The sequence below is a fragment of the Apium graveolens genome, unplaced genomic scaffold, assembly GCF_009905375.1.
Source record: "Apium graveolens cultivar Ventura unplaced genomic scaffold, ASM990537v1 ctg7190, whole genome shotgun sequence".
Classification (NCBI taxonomy): domain Eukaryota; kingdom Viridiplantae; phylum Streptophyta; class Magnoliopsida; order Apiales; family Apiaceae; genus Apium; species Apium graveolens.
This window is the reverse complement of record NW_027420113.1, coordinates 969-25,831: the sequence shown is the minus strand read 5'-3', so window position 1 is coordinate 25,831 and position 24,863 is coordinate 969. Positions and strand designations below refer to the sequence as shown.

Sequence of the window (24,863 nt, the reverse complement as noted above, 5' to 3'; positions counted from 1 at the left end):
GGTTGCTGTTTTGAGAAAACAAATGAATTGATTACTTACCCAATGTTCGGGAAGTAAGCCCATCTAATTGAGTCGGCATAAGCGACAGGCCGGGGTACGGTCTATCAAAGTGTAAGTGGCTGGGTGGCAGTCCATCAACGCGTAAGAGGCCGGGTGGCGGTCCAGCACAAGGTTTCAATGAGGCCAGGGTGATGACCGGTAGGGGATTCATCCATCTACTAGTAGAAAAGGTTACTTATTGGTATCTTTTCCTGATCAGCAAGATATCGGGTTTATGCCAAAATTCTTTTCCTTTCCAAATTTCATTGGATGTTACAAACTCTGTTCATACTTTACATAACAGAGGTTCCAAGCAAATGTTTAAGAGATATATATGTGAATATATATCGGGACTAAATAAAGTATCTCGTAACTTTATTTCATTCAATAATATTTCAAAGATTGAATCTATTCAAGTCTTAACTTGTGGTCTCATCTATGTGATGACCTTTTGAAACCTATAATACTTTGAACAGTGGTAGTTCAAGTAGCTTTATAAATGATATAAGTATAGTGAAGTATTTGATAACTTCATCCCTTGTTTTGCTTATATCCAGTAAGTAATTATCTTTCACCTGATAAAGGTTTCCAGCAAGTTATCCATTTAGATGCTTGCGTTATTGTTTACACTATATATTATCTTGCGAGCTGTAATGCTCACTCTTGCTTTATTTCTTCATCACACAACAACAGTTAGGAAAGATGGCCAGACTCAAGCAGACCCAGCGCAAGAGCGTGGGAAGCGCCCCGCGCCTTCCCGTTGAGATCATAGCTGCTATAGCTGCAAAGGTAGATCTATTTGTAGATCAGACCTTCTACCTTTGGGAATCAATTATGTATAATAACTTGTGGCAGATAATGGCAATTAATTGTAAACTTATCAAGTAATCATTTTTGGGTTGTAATAACTTTTAAATTGTGGATTCAAATACTTGTACTTCTTTCAATTTCATCTCTGAGACTATAACGGGTTGTGGGGTGTGTTATTGTGGGGTCACAACATGAATTTATTTATTGTTAATTAAGTGAAGTGATATTGTGGAAAGAAAGACCGTGACGACCCGGATCCCTGACCCCGGATCTGGGGGTGTTACAGAAGTACTTCACTTGTATACCACAAATGAAAATCTAATTGACGATCATAATTTGGATGAAGAAGATGTTAGGGCTTGCTAAGTAGGTCTAACTCCACATTAGTATGATATTATCCGCTTTAGGCCGAGTCCGCGCAGATTTATTTTGGGGCTCATCCCAACATGCCTCATGCTAATGGAGTTACCTAGCGGCTTATAAACTACCAATCAGCCCCTCTACAAACGATGTGGGATAATTCCTAATAATCTCCCCCTTCACGAATCGGACTCGACACCTGTCGGATCTGCCTCTTGATTGTGTGATCTGCCTCCCCCTTTGACCCAAATTGAAAGTCCATCTGGCTATCTGCCCCTAGGCCCATACTGGAAGGCCGTATGCCTTCCCCTTAAGTCCATCATGGGGTAGCCCATCTGTTGCGTTTTCTAGGTCCATTATGAGCCCACATGAGATTGTTATGGACCGTTACAACCATAGCTCTGATACCACTCGTTGGGCTTGCTAAGCACGCCTAACTCCACATTAGGATGATATTGTCCGTTTTGAGCCATGTCAACACGGTTTTTTTTGGGTAACTCCCAAAAGGCCTCATACTGATAGAGTTAACGGGCTTTTTATATTCTAGCAATCTCCTTCTCCCACAAACGACGTGGGACAACTCCCAACAATCTCCTTCTTCACATATTGGGCTCGACAGTTGCCAAATCTGTCACCTGATTGTGTGTCTGCTCCCCCTAGATCCATACTGGAATCCTTCTAGTTTTCTGACTCCCCCCGAGAACCATATTGAAGGCCCACCTGCCTTTTTTCTTGAGTCTATTCTTGGGTATCTCATTTGCCTCTTCCTAGGCCCATTATAGGAGACCGTCTGAGATTATTTTTTGACCATTTATAACTGTAGTTCTGATAGCACTTGTTGGAGTTTGCTAAGCAGGTCTAACTTCATATTAGTATGATATTGTCCATTTTGGGCCGAACGAGCGCAAATTTATTTTTGGACTCATCCCAAAAGGCCTCGTGATAATGGAGTTATCTGGCGGCTTATAAATTAGCAATCAGCCCCTCCCACAAAGGATGTAAGACAATTTCTAACAGAAGATCATATTTTATTAAATTTTTATACGTATTTTTCAAATTTTGATTAATTTTATAATTACCGTACTACTTTTGACTAATGAATTAATTACGTATCAAAAAAATAGCACCTGGATTTCTAATCTATTAACAAACGGGTTGGGCTAGAAATAAACAGATTGGGCTTAAAGACAAACCAACGGGCTGGCCTTTAATATTACCCATAGGATTGAAACAAAGGGTAAATCGTAAAAAAAACAAAAACAACTGCAGCAGCATAGCCTCCAGTCCTCTCCGACTACCGGCGGCGACCTCCGTCAGTTCAGGTGCGTCTTAGTTGGGCTTAAAATTTGTTCGCGGGTCGGGTCGGGTCAGGATTATAATATAAATTCGGGTTTTCATTTGGGCATTTAAGAAATTAGGGTTACTAAAATTTGAACTATAATTCTAAATGTTAATTTCCAATATGACATTTTTACTGTTATAACTGAAATTGATTCTTACACGTGGCAGATACACATGCAATGGAGCACATTGTGAAAATCATGTCATTGCTGGCAGTGATGTCAGCTATCTGTGTTGGATTATTGCAGGCATCAATTTTTCCACAGGGTTATTGTACTTGGTTGGTGAACTGCTTTATTTACGAATAATCGGTTATCGAAGTCATTTGCTTGTTTTTTGTCGTATAATTCGTGCGATTACTAATTAAAAATGATTCGTGCGGTTACTAATTTAAAATGATTCGTGAGATTACTAATTTAAAATGGCTTGTGTTTTTTCTCCAGCTGCCATTATACTCTCTAGTGTCACTAGGCTGTTATGGGCTATTAATGGTTGGAGTCGGGCTGATGTTTCCGACTTGTCCACAAGAGTCCGTCTTGTTACAGAAGGTATCATGTCGTACACTTTATCTGGCATTAACTATATGATATTGGACAGATGAAATCGTGAAACTAAATTATACCTCATTTTGTACAATCATCTTTAAGCCTAGCTTGATGTTTAGACTGAATCAACAAATAATGTTATAGTTCCTTTTCTCCTTTGTAAAGAAATTTTCATAATTTTCACGTCAATTGTTAACATCATACATGAAATTATGATGCATTGTGTGGAGTCCCGGTTTCGACTCTGTGCATACAAAAGAGAAGCCCATACAAGGGTGATTGCTATTGCTAATAATATTAATTTTGTTCTTACCTAAGGAGTTACCTAATACGTGGTTGTTCTTTAGGACATAGTTGAGGCTAAGGAGTTCTTGAAGAAACGAGGAGTAGATGTGGTTTCTGACTAAGAAGGATTACTATTATTCTTTCCAGAAGCAACAAAGTTCACAACTCAGTTCAAATCATAGTTATCGTGACTTCTGATTGCATTGTATTCTCGCACGGCTAGAATTAACATGTTAATTAAGGAATTATAATTTACATGTATCAAATTGAATTGCATTGTTTTAATTGTTGCTTAATTGTTGCCATGTTTGTGAAAATATGCTATCTGAAGTAGCGGAATTTTTATGTATACGGTGGCACCGTCCAGAAAATGGAATTGTTTGATAGTATTATTATTCTAGTAGTTTTATATTCTAGTAAATATATAGTAAACCAGTGTTTATACTCCTAATTAAAATCATATTATAGTAAACTTCATTTACATTTTAACTAAAATTGGGAAACCAGTGTCTATAATTGTTGTTACTTGTTACCCACCGAAATTCTAATAGTTTCACTGGAATATACATTTTGGAAACTCAATTAATTCTAGCAACCTATTCCACGACTACATTAATATGATAGGTATTATATGTTAGACCGCGGACACAAATTCCAGAACTTTATTAATATGATACTCATTAGGAGTCTAAATTTTATTGCTAAAGTTGCTCTTGGTGGCTCATTGTTTGGCCCCGGATTCTTGTTTTTTTGGATTGTTAAACACACTCAAACACCCGTAAAGGGAGCGAGGGAGATACTGCTACACCAAGAGGCGTTGGATCACCGGCTTCTTGTTCTTCGTAAAATAATTATGATGCAGGAGTATGTGTTTTATCTTGTTCTTATTAAATATAATCTTCGATGATCTAATTTCTTGTTTTAAGTATATGCTAAGCAAACTTCTAGTGTGAGTATAAGATTACACGACAATCTACAAACTACAATTATATGATACTGTATAATTATAACATGTAGCCATATATCTAGTATAAATGCATATAGCAGGACTTTATATTTTTATTTAGCTGTACCCCAGATGGATCAATGTAATGGTCCATCTACTGCTTCTATATTAACCTCAGGAATATTTGCAAGGCCAATGGCGTCTTTGATTTCCAAGAGCCCAACAATACTCTTAAGTTTAGCAGCTTCAGCGAGAGGACCTTTTCCCAAAAATGGTGGAAATGGTTTCAACCATCCATGTCTAAGCCACAACAAAGGAAGTGGTGGTTATGTCCTTGCTTCCATACATAATTGCTTCTTCCTTCATCAGCATGTGTCTCGCGCTGCAGCACTGATACTGAGGTTCGCCACCAGAAAGATGACCATCACAAACAAAGACTTGGTAAGTTTCTCCAGTGCAGTATTATGTGCCTGAATTTGTAAATTTCTTTTCTTTCTCTCTCTATATATGTATTTCTGTTCATTAACTTTGCATGATACTTGTGTCTGAGACTCCCCCATTTTATAGTGCAACTTGAGTGTATAATACATCCATGTTTTAGTTAATATAGCTAGTCGTAATTAATGAAATTGGTAATTGATGCAAGAGGCAGTTTCAACTTACAATCGAGTTTATAGTGTGCATGTAAGTCCCCAATATTCTACAACTGCAGTTTCTGAACTTGTATCTGTTGTATAGGTGGTTGATAGGTTTATATTGTACTCCCCACAATTTTTAATGTGTTTATTAATAGAAAAATCTTGGTTTCTTTGCGAACTATGTAGATGTTTTCTAGTAAGTTTATTTGTGTACACTTATGTTATGGTTATCAGTTTAGTTAATAAATGAAAGGTTAACTTGGTATGCATCGCATAGCTAATTGTTATAAGTCTGTTGGGCTCGCTTCAAATGTCAGACTTGATAGTAATTACTTTCAAGTTAAGTTTGAAATATCTATTTCAGTAGTAAAGTTTTCCTTCTTTATTTACAACGTTTTTGTGTAAGCTTGCAATTGACTTTCCTATGTGATGGATTGCAATCATTACACGAGTAAGATACTGGTTTTACTATAACTGTAGACAGCACACATAAACGATATCCAGATCTGTTACGTTTTTGTAATCTTCAAATGAATGTCATGCATAGGGATGGGCATTTAAACCCCCCCCCCCCCCCGACCCTACCCGATCCCCGCCCCCGTTCGGGTCGGGGATTCGGGGAATTTTCCGGGTTCGGGGCGGGGAATGGGGGAAGTATAAGAAAAATTCAGGGATCGGGAATTAGGGTATCCCACCCCGTTCCCTGACTCATGCAGCAGTATAATAAGCTCCAAAGTTAGTAAATAAAATTTTAAGGCAGGTGTGACATAGCACACTTGAATAAGTGCTTTCTATATGTAGTATCTATCCACCCATCTTCTGATCTTCGATTCTTTGGTATGATGCCCAATGAACTAGATTTCTCATTTTTTGTGTAAAGAAGAGATATAGGTGTGCTCAAACTCTCTTGAACCAACCAAATTTTTTCATGAGTTTTTAATCGAGGGTCCTACTATGCAAGAAACACTCTACATCTCGGCTCTAATACTCACTTAGTACATGATGGTTGTCATATATGTGCAAGTTCTTTCTGGATTCATGATGTACACCTTGTCAATTTCTTGAATGCATATTCAAGAGGCTGCTGCAACTGCTACGAGTGTGAGGTTTATATCGTGTACCTTATCAAATGCAAAGCGACAAGTTGTTGGAGGTATTGGGCCACATACTTGGAACGATAACAATAGTAGAAATTATTTTAAAAGGGAAATATAAAACAATGTAGTATCTTCCGTTATTTAGAAATTTAGTGAGACATGCAGTGTTCATTTCATTATAGTGAAAATGATAACATGTTCACACGAAATTTTAATAAAATAAAAAAAATACATCGCATCTTTTTTTGCTAATTGAATACATCACCTGTTACAAAGGACTAGTAAGTACATGATTATAAAAAATTGCATGTCTAGTTTTTCAAACGGAAATATGTAATTTCAATGCTTTGTTCTGTTTCTGATCAAATATGGACACAAGATGTATTGTGCTCCCATTTAGACAAGCTTTTTAAGTTTTATAGTTCACTTGTATGTGTTGATGTATTATTTGCAGTATATTGTCTAACATATTGAGCAAAGCTAGTTTACTTTATGCAGTTTAAACATGGTGTTGCATTATAATTATTCCTGCAGAGTATTATTCCCCCTGGTTAGATAAACAGCTCCTTGCAGCGTGTTTCTTATGTGAAGATAGGGAAGGGGAATCGGATTTTGAAGTCAAAGTTTCAAGCCATTTATGCAAATCTGGCTGTGGAATGCATGCATGCATCGTGCCGTTGGTGGTAAATGTATTACTCGAGTCGGGCCTCAACCTCTACAGATGAACAGAAGAAGCTATCACCATTGATTGTCCTCCAGTGTGCAGTAAGCATGAGTGTGGACTGTAGAGACAATCACCATAGTTTTATTTAACTAACACCATATTTCTATCAAGTGTACTTAACTAATGTTTGAAATTTTTGTTGGTTGGGAAATTTCTTCACTGTCATTTGTTCTACTAGTAGGAAAATCTTGATCCAACTTTGATATATTATTTTCTTTCGTATTTGTTATATGTAAAATTCGATATAATTATATTTATTCCTTTGAAAATATTGAAAATGGTATAAAAGTAAGTAACTTAGTGGCTGTCTGGGAGAGGCCTTTTTCCACTTAAATGATGAAAAACCTGGATTATACTTGTAGCAGAGTGTTTAGGGAAGTATAAAATGAACTTATTTTACTGTATTATGGCCATATAAGCTGAAAGTTGGGGAAAATGATTAAAAAACTAAGACATTACCTGACTATCTTGTCTCAAAATTTAATTACATTGATTGACTTGTATCTAATTAAATTATTAAACTTTTATCCTAATTCACATGCTATATGTTTATTTTCAGTTATTTGTATTTTAAGATGTTTAAAAATATAATAAAGAGATGGGTGAATTTTTTATTCATGTATTCAATTATTATATTAAAATCTTAATTTTTTTAATAATAGTTATAACTTATAAGTTTTGATTTACCAAATATTTCAACAACTTATACATAATTTATAAGTAAAATTATCTAAACGTCTAAATAACTTATGTTACAATTTTCATGTTTATACAGTACTTTTCAACTTTAACTCATAACTTATATTTTAAGAAATCCCAAGCGGTCCTTTATAAAAATCGCAACGTAAAACAGTAATAAATAAAATTTTAGTCATTCTATTTTAAGAAATAATTTGTATAATGTTAGTTATTCTATTTAAAAATAATTTAATATTACACTTTGGTCATTCTAACTAACTTAGGGGTCATTTGTTTACCCCTTAATGAAGCTGAATGAAGTAAATCTAAGCGCTTCATTTCATTCATATTGTTTGGTAGTCAAATTTTACAAGCTGAATAATTCAAATAGAGCAGAATTGGACAGTTAGAAAAAATTAGCCGAATTATTCATATCTAAAAGTGTATAATTTTATGTGTACAATCTCATTTTACACAGTAATTTGTTAAATTTCAGATTTTTTGTATAAATTTTTCTTACTAAAATATTATCATTTCAGATGTTTTTTTAAAAAAACCTAATATGCACTTTTAGTATCATGGGTGCACTTTTATAACAACACTTTTAATTTCTTTCGCATAGTCTATAACCATAATTTTTAATTGAATATAACATATTTAGTATTGTGTACTATGTGTCATGAATATATTATATTATTATGATTTGTAATTCATAATTTCAAAATATCATTTTTTTAATCGTAGTTAACCCGCAGCTGCTACCTTTCGGGTGCGTACCGGGTAAATCCTACGGACTCACGCAATAGCCTGCAAACCACGTGAACCAAAATAAATCGCATTTAAGCGATATACTCTAACTCAGGGAGGCATAATCATAAATTCTCCTCCCGTGTGATTCGAACATGTGACCAAGAGAATAGTTATCCACTCTTTAACCAACTGAGCCCACCCTTGCGGGTCAAATATTTTAGACTTAATTGCCGTGACGTGACCTCAACTATTATTTTTAACAGAAAATAGCTCAACTATAGAAACTATTACAGGAGTGGCTGAACAATTTTTTTTAAACACCCGATACCATTCCGTTAACTGGTATAAACAAACGTTATTTTCAAAAGGGTAAAAATATAAATACGTGATCTGAGGGTTGTATCCTTGCAAACAAACACCTCTGTCTGTCTGTATATCTCTCACAAAGATACAAGCGCAAATAGTATGGTGGATGTTTAATCTCTAGAAAACATATTCATTTGCCACACTATACACGCTGCAAAGTATAACACTAGCTTATAGCATTTCATATACTAGTTTAAGCAATTACGAAGACCTTCATCTCGCTTCTTACCTATATTGAATACATTCTACTTGTTTCTAACTCAATTGTTGTTATATAACAGGACACATCTAAAATCAGGGATAAAAGACATGCATTTAGCTGCAGCAATAAAAAGAAGACTATAGAACAAAATGGCAAATACAACTTACCGTCCCTGCAGTTGACCTCGAGGAAAGAAATGTGTTGTGCTTCATTCTTGACAACCCAAAATCGGATACCAGACATGTGCAATTTGACATGCTTATTATAGGGAACTGTAATACTAATTACATTTAGCAGATAAGAAATTCACCTTCACGACCCAGTTCATCCACAAAAAGATTTGGGAATTTCAAATCACGATAAACAATAACGGTGAACAATTGTGCAAATAATTCACGCCCCTTGCCTGAAAGTTTTACTCAATGTGGTTAGAAGTGATTAATTGATCTTACCCGTTAATAGAAGCTGTAAAATCATATTCAACATTAGTGTTATAATCTTTATGAGTGGAGAGGCTTTAAAAATGAGCACCAGGGAAGCCCGGTATGATTCATTACCACAACTTAAGAAATTTCAAATTGAAATCTCATAGCGGACTTGAAGCAGATCAACGTATTCTAACATGACATTCAGTTATTACTGAAACCAAGTACACTTCCCGTACGATTACTCTAATGACGTACAAAACTGGGTGGTCTGCAACAAAGTTAATCAAGATCTTGAGAATAATTTTTGGATCCCTACAACTTGTAGTAACTACGAATTCAGGAACAGTTGCAGCAGCTGCTTCGGTTCCCTTTTCATCAACTTCAATGACAGATTTATGTATATCTTCGAGGCACTGAGAGCACGATCATAAGAAACTTATTATGTCGAAACTTATTATATGGAGAGAACAGAAAATCACGTTCATCATAAGAAGTTTTTCTCAGCCCAAAGATGTATGACCTGTTGTAGAAGTTCAGGTCATGAATTCAAAGAAATTGTGGAAAGCAGTTATACCAAAGCAAGTGACATGTATACTATAAGAGATATGCTTCTGATATTGCAATGTAGCATAGGAAAAATGTAAATCTAAGATAAAGTTTGCAATTTAGGGTTTGTTCATGTAAGTGGGGATGTATACATACACGAGTTTGTAATTATATATAATTTTATTTTTTACCCTTCTAAAATTAACGTCCGTCTACACCAGTTGACGGAATGCTATCTGTGTTAAAAAAATAATTGTTCAGCCACTTTTGTGATAATTTCTATAATTGAGTATTTTCTTGCTAAAAAATAATAGTTGGGGTCACGTCTGCAATTAAGTCAAATTTTATATCATTTGTGATAAATGTGTAAAATTTTAAAAAATAAAATATTGTTATATACATTAAGTGTATGACTCTTGGCCTTTCATCTTTTATCATTATTGTACAAACCTTTGGCCTTTCAATTACTTGTAGCTTACAAAGTTTCGGTCTATATAAACCTTGTAAACATGTGCTTAGATAGATGAATAAAGAGATGGTGATCTCCTTCTCTATTATTACTAACTTAAATCCCGTGCGATGCACGGGTTCCCGTTATTATTTAAATTTTTTATTTATCTTGTCATATTATATTTTAAAATATTATATAAATATTATAATTATAAATTTAATAATTAATAGGATAACATGTGGTCGTAGTTTAGGAGGATAAGTAGACTATGTCCAGTACTTTAAGAATTTAGTAGTTTAGCGAATATATAGCACTATATATTTATTTTTCAATAATAGGATAAGTTGTCGTCGTAGTTTAGTAGTATAAGTAGTCTAAGTCTAGTAGTTTAACAATTTAGTAGTTTAGCGGATATATAACATTGTTTATTTATTTTCTGAATAAACAAAATTAGGGAATAACCGTTGAATCAAATTATACCCCATTCCGATTATTATAATATAGTATAGATATAACTTTTCTCAAGTTTTATCTTTATACCTTTAATTTATATATAACACGTTATCAGCACGAAAGCACCATAAAGAAGAAAGTAGCATAAAGAAGAAAGTAGCGTGGCAAGAGAATTTGACTACAAGTTACATGAATTTTAGTGGTTGATACAAGAAGTCATAATCGGTTGGTTCACAATCTTATACATCTCTAAAATATCACGGTACAATTTTAAACCTTTTCATTTTTGAAGATTATGTAAGTGCCATATGATTCATGTGCTACTATATTATTATTTATATATATGTGTGAATGGCTTGGTCTCTCTGTTTGTGTGTTTAATCTTGTGATTTATGTACCTACACTTCTATACCAGCGTCATGCACCTTTGCGCGTGGTTATTTATACACTGGAAAATATAATAATTAATTTTTGCATGTATGACAAGGTAGTGTTGTGCAAAGATTTGTGTGTGATACATGAATAAAAAAAAATATATATTATAATATTGTGGAAACTCGTGTAGATCTTGAATAACGACGAGTGAAGATTTTATCTCTATTTGTCTTTTATATGTTTCTCTTTTCCATATTTGTTTTTGCCAATAAATTTGTAAAATTTATATGGTTTCTTATATAAAACGGGCATTTATAAATATGAGATGATATTATTTGTTTATCTGTTTCTTTTTGTTAAGGATGTAAAATTAAAAAATATATAATAATAATTAAAATGAAAACTATAATTTAGTTAATTAGATCACATATTTTTGTACCACTGGATATATCACTGTGTACCATTAGGGGAAAAACTTTTACGTTGTTAGTTATTTTTTAAAATGTGTAGTATTGTCCAAGTAGCTTATTTTATTTTTCAATTTAATTGCTTTACAAGTGTTAATTGCTATAGAAATTTTTTTTTTGGTAAAAGGGATATGTTTACTCATTATACAATCAACAAGATAGCTAGTGCTTGTTGGTAAAGTAACTTTGACTTTATGAATATTGCTGTAAATTTATTGCTCCTTATCTGAACCATGTTAGCGACATGACCGCTTGTTAGATCTTTCAATGCACTGCTTTCTCATTTATGTTTTTTTGCTTTCTTCGATTATATATAATTTTAAAATTTTGGTTGACTTTCATGACATTGTTTGATCTAAATATTAGTTTCTTTGATTATATATATGGTTAATTCATGTTATATATAGTGATAATGTCGAACCTTACAAAACTTGAGTTCATAGCACTTGATGTCACCGAAAAAAAACCTAACATGGATTTTGGATGCGGAAATCCATCTTAGCGCTATGGGTCTTGGTGACACTATTAAAGAAGGGAACAAAACTTATGAACACGATAAAGCAAAAGCTATGATATTCCTCCACCACCACCTTGATGGAGGATTGAAAACAGAATATTTGGTTGTTAAAGATCCAACAACCTTTTGGAAAAATCTGAAAGAAAGATATGATCACCAGAAAAGTATCACACTTCCTCTCTCTATGATTGGCTACACTTGAGTTTGCAAGATTTTAAAAGTGTAAGCGAGTATAACTCTGCAATGTTTAAGATTACTTTTTAGCTGAAATTATGTGGTGAAAATATATTAAATGATATGTTGGAAAAGACCTACTCCACTTTTCATGCCAATAATATGCTCCTGCAACAGCAATATCGTGAACGAGGATTCACAAAATATTCTGAGCTTATATCTGTATTGCTTCTTGCCAAGCAAAATAATGAACTTTTGATGAAAAATCATCAAGCTCGTTCAACTGGTTCGACACCATTCCCTGAAGTGAATGTTGTGACTAGTAATGAATTTGGACGAAATAATCAATTTGGACGTGGACGTGGGCATGGATATGGATTTGGACGTGGGCGTGCCGGTGGACGTAGACGTTGTTAGGTAATGAATCACACACAGAGGGAGGGGGGTGAATGTGTTTTTCTGATTTTAGGCTTTTCTTGAAAGATAATGGTTGAACAAAGTAAATTAAATCTTGTATAGAAAAGTGTTCATGCAGAATTAAACTTGCACAAAATAAAGAACACAGATCTTCAAAACTCACTTAAATTTTGTATTAAAAATTAAGATGTTTGCTACAAAATTTCTAAGCTCTTCGAAGTTAAAGAGTTCAGCTTCTTCTCGAGAGTATTACAAGAACTTTTTGATCTTAATTGTTACTTCTAACTAGAGGACCAGTGCTAACTTTATAGCTCAATTAACTGCTGGTTTACACAATGGATAATAAATATGTTATTAGCTTTTCTAAACTGTCACTTGTCATTTCTATTTAGAAAAAGCAAATCTTCCATTTATGGCTTAGCATATCTTTAGCATCTTGTGTTTACTTTAATCTTCATCCGTCAGTTAATCTTTGTCATTGATCTTGCACACACTTCAAGCAGCTTTTTGTAGACTTGTCAATCTGGCGGTTGGATTGTTTGTTGATTGTTTATCTTGGATATTAAACTGATTTGCAATTCTGTACTTTGAGACTGTACCTCGAGATCTCCAGTTTGAATTAATAGAACACTTGATATCTCGATAAGTACAAAGGCTTATCGAGATCTCTAGTATTCCATAATGAGTTTGGCTTGTAGAGGTCTTCAGCTCATCGAGATCTCTAGTCTTCATGACTTCACTTGACTTGTAGATATCTCTGAGTTCTCGAATGGATATAGACTTGTCAATAACTATGAGTTCTCTAGTGAAAGAATGACTTGTCGATATCTTTTGAGTTCTCGAGTAGCTTTCCTGATTTCTCTACTCCCGTGGATATTGCTTATCCGTTGAGTAGATATATAGCTCATCCATCGAGTAGATATATAGCTTATTTGTCGAGTAGATATTGCTCATCCGTCAAGTAGATGTTGTTCATCCATCGAGTAGATATATAGCTCATCCGTCGAGTAGATATTACTTATCCGTCGGTACTCTCTAGAGTTTGAGTGACTTCTCGATAAGTCATTCTGGAGTTCTCGAATGACTTCTCTATAACATTAAATCTGTGACTTGTAGCGATCTTGACTTAAGACATTTTTCTCCAACACAGATTTATTCAACTCCAAGCTTCTTCAAAATTCTTTTAAGGCATGATCTTCTTGATCTTCTTCCAGATAGAATCCTTAGGCTTGATACTATTTTAGGAAAAACTCTAGTCTGCTCCTTGTATTTTTACAGACTTTAAGTGTTACAAGTACAAAATACAAATTTAGATAACAATACAACTAACTTAGGGTTGACAAGTTGTCTTAGTCTTGTTAAAGTACAAGCATGTCTTTTACAACAGACGTGGTTTTGGACGTGGTCGAGGTCATGATCACAAAAAATTCTCAAATTTTAAGAAACCTGACCACCAGAAGTGGTCAAAAAATGAGGAAAAGTACAAAGGAAGTACAATGGATAAGAAGGTTGAAAGCACTTGTCATCGTTATGGGATGAAAGGCCATTAGAGTCGTACCTCCAAGCACCTTGTTGATCTTTATCAAGCTTCTTTGAAAGGTGTGGAGACTAATTTTACTGAACAAAGTGATCCTTTGGGCAATGCCCATCTTAAGCACACCTTGGAGGAGGAAATCAAATTTCCACTTTCAACTCTATTCACATGGAAGTGGCTGATTTTTTCGAAGATGGAAATGTGGAGATGGTCAAACTTGGTGGTGATAACACTGATAATAATTAGAATATTAAGGCCTTGTCTTGTTAAGCTTTTATGTATTAACTTGAACTCTAAGCATTATGTTTGAACTTTAACTATCATTATACGTTTCTTATCTTATTATCAATGAAATGTTTGAGATTTTGCATTTCTAATTTTTATATTATTCCTGTGAAGAAAAATGACCAGCAGCCTCACTTCATGTGCTATAAAAGATTAGGAGTCACTTTGTTTAGCGGATAGTGCAACAACATACACAATATTGAAAAACCAAAAATATTTTTCGCATCTAATGCTAGCTAAAGCTAATGTTAACACCATATCCGGTGCATCAGATCTTATTGAGGTCCGGAAGAGCAAACATAGTGTTACCTAATGGTACACAATTGACTATCGATGATGCAATGTTTTTTCCAGATCAAAAAGAAATCTTTTGAGTTTTTAAAATATACGTAAAAATAGTTATCACATTGAGATAACAAATGAAAATGATGAAGAATTTTTGTATATTACATCAGTTGTTTCAGGGGTGAAGAAATTAATGGAAAAGCTCCCCTCATATAAATCTGGATTGTATTACACCTTTATAAATCCAGTTGAGTCCTATATGGTGATAAACAAGAAATTATCGGACCCTGCTAATTTCAATATATGTATGATCATTTGGGTCATCCGGGTTCAACAATGATGTGAAGGATTATAGAAAATTCAAATGGACACCCACTTAAGGACAAAATTGTTCCTTTGTCTAAAGATTTATTATGTGTTGCTTGTTTTCAAGGAAAATTGATAACAAGACCATCTCCAGTAAACGTTATAATTGAATGCCCAAAATTTTTGGAGCGAGTACAAGGAGATATATGTGGATCAATTACCCCATCTAGTGGGCCATTTCAATAATTTATGGTACTCATTGATGCATCAACACGATGGTCGCATGTTAGTTTATTGTCCACTCGTAATGTTTCTTTTGCACGACTCTTTGCTCAAATCATTCGACTAAGAGCACAATTTCCTGATCATAATATAAAGAAAATAAGATTGGAAAATGCCTGAGAATTTGCATCCCAATATTTTAATGATTATTGTATGTCAATTGGGATTGAAGTGGAACATTGTGTTGCCCACGTACACACTCAAAATGGTCTAGCCGAATCTTTCATTAAGAGGCTACAACTGATTGTTAGACCTTCACTTATGAGAACGCGATTTACATGCGGCTTCTTTAGTTCGGTTAAGATCGACTTCTTATCATAAGTATTCCACAATACAACTGGTAAATGGTAAAGAACCAAATATCTCTCACTTGAAAATTTTTGGGTGTGCAGTTTATGTTCCGATATCTCCTCCCCATCGAACAAAAATGGGACCCCAAAGAAGATTAGGGATATATATTGGATTTGATTCTCCCTCGATTATTAAATATTTGGAGCCTTTGACTGGTGATTTATTCAAGGCAAGATTTGCCGATTGTCAATTTGATGAGACAGTTTTTCATGCATTAGGGGGAGATAAGATACAATTTAAAAAAGAAAAGCAAAAAATTTTATGGAATGCAGAATCCCTGTCTCATTATGATCATCGCACAAATCAATGTGAACTTGAAGTTCAAAAGATTATCTACCTACAAGAAGTCGCAATAGATTACCTGATGCATTTACTGATGTAAAGACCGTGACAAAATCACATATACTAGTTGTCAATGTTCCTTATAAGATTAAACTTCCTGATGAAGAGAATAAAATCATGCTAGCAAATGAATCAAAAGCACGCCAAAGCGTGGTAGACCTATTGGATCCAAGGATAAAACTCTAAGAAAAACAAGGAAAATTGATAAAGAGGTTGGTACATCAAATGACATCATTTCAAAGGAAATCAAATTGATCACTGACGAGACGTCTTCAAAAGATGATCAAACACCTAAAATTGTTGACAATGAAGAGATCTCGATTAACACCTAAGATGATCAAAAGTTCATAAATTAAACTTGCACAAAATAAAGAACACAGATCTTCAAAACTCACTTAATTTTTGTATTAAAATTAAGATGTTTTGCTACAAAATTTCTAAGCTCTTCGAAGTTAAAGAGCTCAGCTTCTTCTCGAGAGTGTTACAAGAATTTTTTTGATCTAAATTTTACTTCTAACTAGAGGACCAGTGCTAACTTTATAGCTCAGTTAACTGCTGGTTTACACAATGGATAATAAACATGCTATTAGCTTTTCTAAACCGTCACTTGTTATTTCTATTTATAGAAAAGCAAATCTTTCATTTCTGGCTTAGCATATCTTTAGCATCCCGTGTTTACTTTAATCTTCCTCTGTCAGTTAATCTTTGCCATTGATCTTGCACACACTTCAAGCTGATTTTTATAGATTTGTCAATCCAACTGTTGGATTGTTTGTTGATTGTTTATCTTGGATATGAAACTGATCTGCAATTCTGTACTTTGAGACTGTACCTCGAGATCTCCAGTTTGAATTAATAGAAACTTGATATCTCGATAAGTACAAAGGCTTATCGAGATCTCTAGTACTCTATAATGAGTTTGGCTTGTAGAGGTCTTCAGCTCATCGAGATCTCTAGTCTTCATGACTTCACTTGACTTGTAGATATCTCTGAGTTCTCGAATGGATATAGACTTGTCGATAACTCTGAGTTCTCTAGTGAAAGAATGACTTGTCGATATCTTTTTGAGTTCTCGAGTAGCTTTCCTGACTTCTCTACTCCCGGTGGATATTGTTTATCCGTTGAGTAGATATATAGCTCATCCATCGAGTAGATATATAGCTTATCCGTCGAGTAGATATTGCTCATCCGTCGAGTAGATGTTCTTCATCCATCGAGTAGATATATAGCCCATCCGTCGAGTAGATATTACTTATCCGTCGGTACTCTCTGGAGTTTGAATGACTTCTCGATAAGTCATTCTGGAGTTCTCGAATGACTTCTCTATAACATTAAATCTGTGACTTGTAGAGATCTTGACTTAGAACATTTTTCTCAAAACATTTTATTCAACTCCAAGCTTCTTCAAAATTCTTCTGAGGCATGATCTTCTTGATCTTCTTCCAGATAGAATCCTTAGGCTTGATACTATTTTAGGAAAAAGAATCCAGTCTGCTCCTTTGCATTTTTACAAACTTTAAGTGTTACAAGTACAAATATAAATTTAGATAACAATACAACTAACTTAGGGTTGACAAGTTATCTTAGTCTTGTTAAAGTACAGGCATGTCTTTTACAATAATCTCCCCCAATTTATGAGAAGATTGCTTCACACAAATTCATGTATGTTAACAAGACTAATTCTAAGTTTGAAACTGATGGAAGATAGATTAAATCATAAAGATTGATAGAATTACAACTTGTATAACATAAGATTCACCAAGCTCCAAGATTACAGGAATCAGGTAAAGACAGTTTTTACATCTGCTTCTTCTCTAAGTTTATCCTTCAAGTGATCAAGAATTTCAAGTTCTTCTATGATGAGTGTTCCACTTAGAGTTTCCACAAGTTTTTGCCTTGCCTTAGGGTTTCTGTGTCCAGATACTCTAAAGAATCTTGAGAATCCGCCAACTTTGATGTTTAGAAATCTACCATCTTTAGAAATTCTGCTCATTACTTTTGCTTTCAACTCTTCTGATCTTTTTATAAACTATATTTCTTCATCATGTTTCCTTCTTCTTTTTCAGCTTCAGCCTTATCTCTTTTCTTTGTTTCCTCCTTTCAATCAACCATTCAGACAAAGATGATCTCCTAGTTCTTGTACCAGTGTCCTTGCCTTTTAACAAACTTAGCACTCTCTTAATTTCTACAGGAGTCAAAGAATTCATTAAGTCTTTGTTTAGAAGAGTGAATACCATCCTTAAAATAGACTCTAACTTCTCTCAGTGATACAACCCAGACTTTGACAATTTCCTCAGCTGAATTTTGGAAATGGTCTTCATCAGTGATGCACCAATTTAGAGGTAGAAAGTCAGATTCTTTAAAGCAATTACAGATGGCCCTTTCAGTGACTTCCACTTCCTTTACAAGCTTGACTTTCTTAGGCTTTCTTCCCACATATTTGAGATTGAATTTTAGTGAAGGTTTGGCTAAAGTTAGGGTTGTTATTTTCTTGAGATTTGTGAGGCTTGAGATGATTGGAATTTTTAGGAAGGAGTTGGCAGTTTGTCTTAAAGAAATTTTGGCTTAGCTGTTTGGGAATTTGATGTTAGAGACAGTTGATGTTGTGAGTTGAGCTGAGGTTTGAGGTGGTTGTGTTTGGATATTTAGGGTTGTTTGAGTTCCTGAATCATAATGAGGTTTTCTGCTCTTCCTTTCCCCTCTTCTCCTCGTGTCTTCATCTTTCTTGTCATCCTCCTTCTTCTCTCCACCCCTGCTTCCAGATGGCTTAGTAGACTGACTTGAATTTAAGCCAGAAGGATTTTGATCATCTTTCTTCTGCTCATCATCCAAATCATCTTTGTTGATTTTTGTGTTGGGCAAGTTTGCTTCTGCATTATCCAGATATCTTATCAACAGTTTTATCATCTCCTCATCTTCAACAGTTTTGTTCCTTTTTACTTTCAGCTCAGTTTCAAGAGTCATAATGAGCCTTTTGTTTGCCATGACACACTGTTTAGGAACTTGAAAATGTTTGAAATGTTTGGTAGTAGAACAAATATATGCCACTCCCTTGCTAGGCTGTAGATAAGCTTCTGGGAAAGCAGCTACTTGTGCATTCTTCAATTCTGTTAGCAAGAGAGTATCTTCATGAATCACAATTGACTTTGCTTATCAAAATGTTTAATTCAGATGCCCTCCTAGAGATAAGACAGTTAAGGGACACCTGCATACATCTGTCTACCCCTGAGTCATTGATGTTGACCACTATCCTTCTTTCCTTGAACTTGTCTTTAGTTACCAAGATCACTCTTATTGAGTTTATTGTCCTTCCAATGCTTTCTTGTAAGTGAAGAAATTGTCATTGAGAGAAACTCTGAGTTCCTTAAGCAGTTCATCAAATTCTCTGCTTAGACTGGGACCCTCAGCTGCTTTAAAAAGTCTCTCCATTCCAATATCAACTTTTCGACTTAAGCTCTCTTCAGCACTTTGGACTTGTTGTTGAGATGACCTTGAATGTGCCAACCTAGCCTCTATCTCCCCCTTAGTCTTGTTGACAGACATGAGAAGGGGAGTAGGGATTTTAGGTCTTACTTGTTCAGGAAAAAGGTAGTGGTATATTTAGTTTACCCATGATGGCTCCTAAAGCTATGGAATTTTGCATTTGAAGATGCTTATGGGAGTCCACCAGAGTTTGGATGTCTATTTGTTGGCTCTTGACAAGAGCTGTCAAAGCCTGAACTTGTGCAGTAGAGAGGAGTTGGAGTCTTGCAATGCTGTGACTTGATCCTGTAGATACTGAATTTGCAGATTTGTTGAGATGGATCCAGGCTGATAAGAGCTGCTAGATGTGCCAAAGTATTCTTCTACAGCCTCTTTGATCCCTTCCATCAGCAATGCTGAAGGCTAATATCTGCTCTGGTGAAGTTGATCCAGCTAGACTTTGGTCTCATTTGAGTGAGTAATTTGTTGCTGGATCACTGTATGGAGATTTGTGAAGGATAGTTTGAGATTTTTGACTTCCTTTCAATAGAGGCAAGATCCATCCTAGCCATTTGCTCATAAAAATGCTTGAATTTTGAAGAGATCTGCTCTTGAGATGGTATGATCTTGTCCATTTTCTTATTCACCAGTTTTCTGATTCTATCTTCATGACCAGTGAGCTTGATTTCAAGAGCCTTACCAAACAGATGAAATGCTTTGAGCTGAGCTTAGTGTACATCTGTAATGGCATCATAGATAGCTTCTGGACTCAAATCTTTTGCATTGTCGCCTAGAATAGTAACATACTCTTCTCTAAATCTGGCCAAAACTTGATTCATCTCCAAGGCAAAGTCCTCAAACAGCCATGCATCCACATTCCCATCTGGCTCGCATCATTGACAATTTTCTCCTTTTGCTCCTCAACTTCTTCATTATAAGCAAGCATAATGGCTTGATAATCTTGGTTGCTCATGTTTGAAGTTAAAAGATGCTGTGAGATGTTAGCTAGTCCAGAGATCTGCTCTACTAGTAGATCATCTATAGGAGTTGGTTGAGAGGCAGATTCTTGTAGCCACTGAAGAGTAGTGAGGTTGTTGAGGTTGAGAGCTTGATGGTTCATCAGAAACTCCTGTGACTGAGATCACAGTTTGACTCACAGATTTCTCTGTGGTTATAACAGTGTGTTGTCCTCCATTTGTAGTGGGAACCTCCAATTGATTGGAGGGGATTTGACTGGGTTATGTCATGCATCAGCCTCAAACCTTGTATATCTTGCAACACACTGGCACTTAATGTGCTAAGCTTGCCTCCCCTATGACAGGATCATGAGCAATTATACTCCTAGTTCAACTGTAGAGGCAATTTATTCTAGGGTTATGAGGGGATTTGTTCCTTCATGAGGAACCTCCAATTAATTGGAGAGGATTTAGATAGTCCCCCTCAAGTACTACCCTTAAACCTTTCAGCTGTGAGGACTGTTTTGCACATGAAGGTGCATTAGAGATATCCATGAGATCTTCAGTAAAGACTGATGAACCCCCCATGTTTGTGATGGTGTCATCAAGGTCTACCCCGCATGTAGCCTCTCACCATCTAAATGAGGTGTTTGGGTGTTGAGCAAAGCTTCTTGAGCTAAGTCACTTGATTTTTGGTGCACTTGAGAAATGGAGTCAAGTGGAATTGAAATAGAAGAAATGATAGAAGAAATTGTTGCTCAGTTGAGTGTTAGCAGCTCCCCCTAATAGACGAGGGAGTTTCAAGAGATGTGCTCTCGCAGTGAGTGCCTTCCTTGTTTCTCCTACCATACACTTGAATTGCTTCTTGTGCAGGCTGTGCAGACTCACTCCTGGTTATTTTTACAACTGCATCATGTTGGGAGGATGAGGAAGATAGAGTGGTCAGCTCAGTTTATTTACTTCTTTTGGATCTTTTGACCAGAGGTGGTACTCTTTCAGCTTTCTCCTCACCAATCTCATTTAACACAGCTAGGTTTATCCCTTTCTCTTCTTTTACTGACCTCACCTTTTTGAGAAATGAGGTAGTTGGTTTTCTAGCTTCTAAAGGTTGTGAAAGAATGGTTGTATCTTGGGAAGATCCCTGTTGGTGATCCTGTGTTTTTACTTCCACAGGTTCAGGAATTATAGCTGTACTAGATTATGCATTCGATCTCATGTCAGGCATAAGATAAGGATAAGTCCTAAATCTTTCCAACATAAATGGAGTGATTTTCAGACTTACATTGACCTTATTCTTTGTAGTAAGTGAGCCAAATATTATTTGGATACTTGCTTATAATTGCCTATCTTAGTATTACTATACCATTCAACAGATGTATGTCATCTACTTATTATTTAAAGTGGACATAATAAATCTAGGAAAGAATATTTCCTTACCTCCAGATATTAGGGGCATAACCATCCTGGCTGCAAGTTCTTCCAGGATTAGTAGACCATTATTTAGGTGTCTGTTGCGGGAATTGAATACACCGGCTTTTGCACAACACTTGAGATATTGTCATATCCAGTTTTTCTGCAAGTAAAGGCCCTTACCACAGAGTCAAAGATGAATGACCACTCCTTCCTTAGATTGGTTCTGTTTAAGCTCGACAGGTTGATTCTCCCACCATAATTGATGAAGTCCATAAACTCAGTCAGCTCATCAGGAGTTGGTACCTCCACCAGATTCTCAGTTGGCAGCCCAAAGCTCTATTCACATCTTGATCATTGAATTCTATTTGTTGGCCTCCAATTGTGCATGTCACCATCAGAGAGAGAGTTTGTTAATATCAGTCCTCACTACAACTAGTCCAGAAATCATGCAGCACATCTAGATACAGTACTGGATTTGCAGTCAAAGCACCTGCAAGATAGGATTCAGACAGCAGTTTTACAAACCCCTTGAAACTATCAGGAGCTTGGTTTGCATCAGTGAAAGCAAGATAGTTAGTTCCTTTCTCCGGGATAGATGCCCTAGAACATTTTGAGCCATAGTTGATTGATGAGAATAATGGGTAGGAAAGATCTCTGAGAAAGGATGAAAACGAGAGAGAAAACGGTTATGATTGAAAGCTAGGTCACTTTAATCTCGAAAGTTAAGTATAAGTATGTATCGAGAAGTCTGGGTATTTAGTAAAAGAAGATGACTTGTCGAGAACTCAAAAATAGACATTTGGAGTTTGTCTATCGAGAAGTCATTTAGAGAAGTGAAGTACATATCGAGAAGTCATTTTAAATTACTCTTATAGAGAACTCAAAAATGACTTATGAAATGTCAGATAAATGCCCAGTTTGTCCAAAAAGGACTAAAATAATTAACTATTATTTGAATAAATTCAAAATAAAATTAAATAAATTTTCTAAAAGTAATTTACCAAAATAATTTATCAATTTAAATTATCTCAGTTCTGAGTTATTGATAAGTCAAGAATTGTACTTGTAGAGAACTCTGTGAATGAATCACCATTAGAGAACTCTACAAGACTTATCGATAAGTCATTTTAAACCTATCGAGAAGTCACTCGAAAGTCAGTAAGTTGACTTATCGAGGACTCACTCGAGAAGTCCTAAAATGACTTATCGAGGAGTCAATTTATACTTATCGAGTACTCAGTTCTCTAGATACTTTTGGTTATTGTAATTCTGCCTTAAGTTAATTTTACATATTTAGGATATAAATTAACACCTAAGCAGTTTACTCAGAATTTGAAAAATTCCAAGTTAAATGAATTTGAAAGACAAATATACAGAGATTTCTGAAATATTTATAATTCATATTTCAGTTAATTTCCAATTTAATCAAATTAATTTTGATTTACTGGAGATTAATCTGCTGCACAACATTAGCTGAGTTCTTGCCTTAGGATGAAGAATTGAGCAATCCAATTTTACTTACAAGTCTAGTGAAAGTTTCTTCATCCAAAGGTTTAGTAAAAATGTCAGCTAGTTGTTTTTCTATTGGTGCAAGAATTTTAATGCTAAATCAGGATACAGGTCTTAGAAAGACATAATTTGTATCTGTGAAACCAACAGCTCCAAAATGATTCCCTTGGAATGTCATAATCCCAAGTTGAGCTTCCTTCCAGTATCTGAAGATCCTCTTTCTCCCCCTGAGGCTGTGCAATCAAACTCAGGTGCATGAGATGAGCTTCCATTTTCCATGATTCTCTTGTTGGGTAGTTTCTTCATTTCCTTAGTCTAACAAACTTTATAAACTTTAACTTGAGCAAGCTTGTTTCTTTCTCCTGATACCTTGGTGTAGAAGCAACAAATACCATTCTTATTTGTTGAGTCAAAATCTTCAATAAACAAGCTTCCTTTCTTGCTCCCTTAGAGCAACTTCACCAGTTTTCTTGCTGATAACAGTGCATTCTCCTTGTAGAATAAGACTTGGACCATTGTCTACAATATGCTAATTCTGAAAAGACTCACTTCAAGATCAGCTACCAGTGCTACATTAATCAAAGACAACATTTTTAATACATTCTTGCATATCACATTTTGAATCCTTTGTTGTTGTCTCCAAAGGTCACAAATGGGTCAGCTTTCTCCTCAAATTATGATAGCAGGGCTTTACCACCAGTCATATACCGGAACATCCACTGTCTATGATCCAGATGACTTTCTTCACTTGCCCTGCACACAATGAGTCTTAAGTGTGTTTGGAAACCCAAGCAGTGTTGGGTAGTTTCTTCTTGGTAACTTTTTCAAGAGAAGTAGAATGAGTAAATTTAGAAGAAAAGAATTCGTGATTTTTGTTGTTTTCCTTCTGATGTAGACTCATTTCTTGATTCTTTAAGGTCTACTCTCAGTTTATGGCAACTCTTCATTACCTTCATGTTGCAAGGAATGCAGTCAAACTTGTCACAGAATGAATAGGGATCATTAGAATTAGCTTCATTGTATTTGCAAGCTCTTCAGCTGGCTTGCTAACAACCTTTTTACAAAGGTGAGTTAGATAGATGATTTAAAGATCCACATTTTCACACTTCTTTCTAGGAGCATTTGCAACATAAGCAAAATTATTGCTTTTGTTTATCCCTATTTTTCCATTTCTATTTCTCTTTTTCTTTCTTGCATCTTCAGCTTTGGTTTCTTGAACAGGAGTCTTGGGACTGTGTTTGTTCATGAGCTTCTCTTCAGTTTTTGAAGACTGAACTGATTCTTCAGTTTTCTTTTCTTTATCTACATCAGCAATTTCTTGCTTGATTATCAATTCTTCTTCACTGAAGTTGACTACATGCTTTGAATGTAGGTGCATTAACTCTTTCAAAAGGTTGGAGCATTCTCAGTCTTCTGGCTTTCCCTTTGTCACCTACAGTCATCTTTCCGTCACTCATGTCTTCATAGTCAAGGCCAATAGAATGTTTGCACATGGCTTATTCTTCTCATGATACTGTTCAACCAGTTCA

At 35.2% G+C, this 24,863-nt stretch overlaps 1 long non-coding RNA gene across 1 annotated transcript; it reads left to right on the top strand.

The window, feature by feature from the left end:
- The first annotated feature begins 2,450 nt into the window (after positions 1 to 2,450).
- Positions 2,451 to 3,054, top strand: LOC141703903 (uncharacterized). The gene is made up of 3 exons (XR_012567744.1): positions 2,451 to 2,531; positions 2,719 to 2,830; positions 2,994 to 3,054. It is a non-coding gene; the product is annotated as an uncharacterized LOC141703903 (long non-coding RNA).
- The last annotated feature ends 21,809 nt before the right edge of the window (positions 3,055 to 24,863 follow it).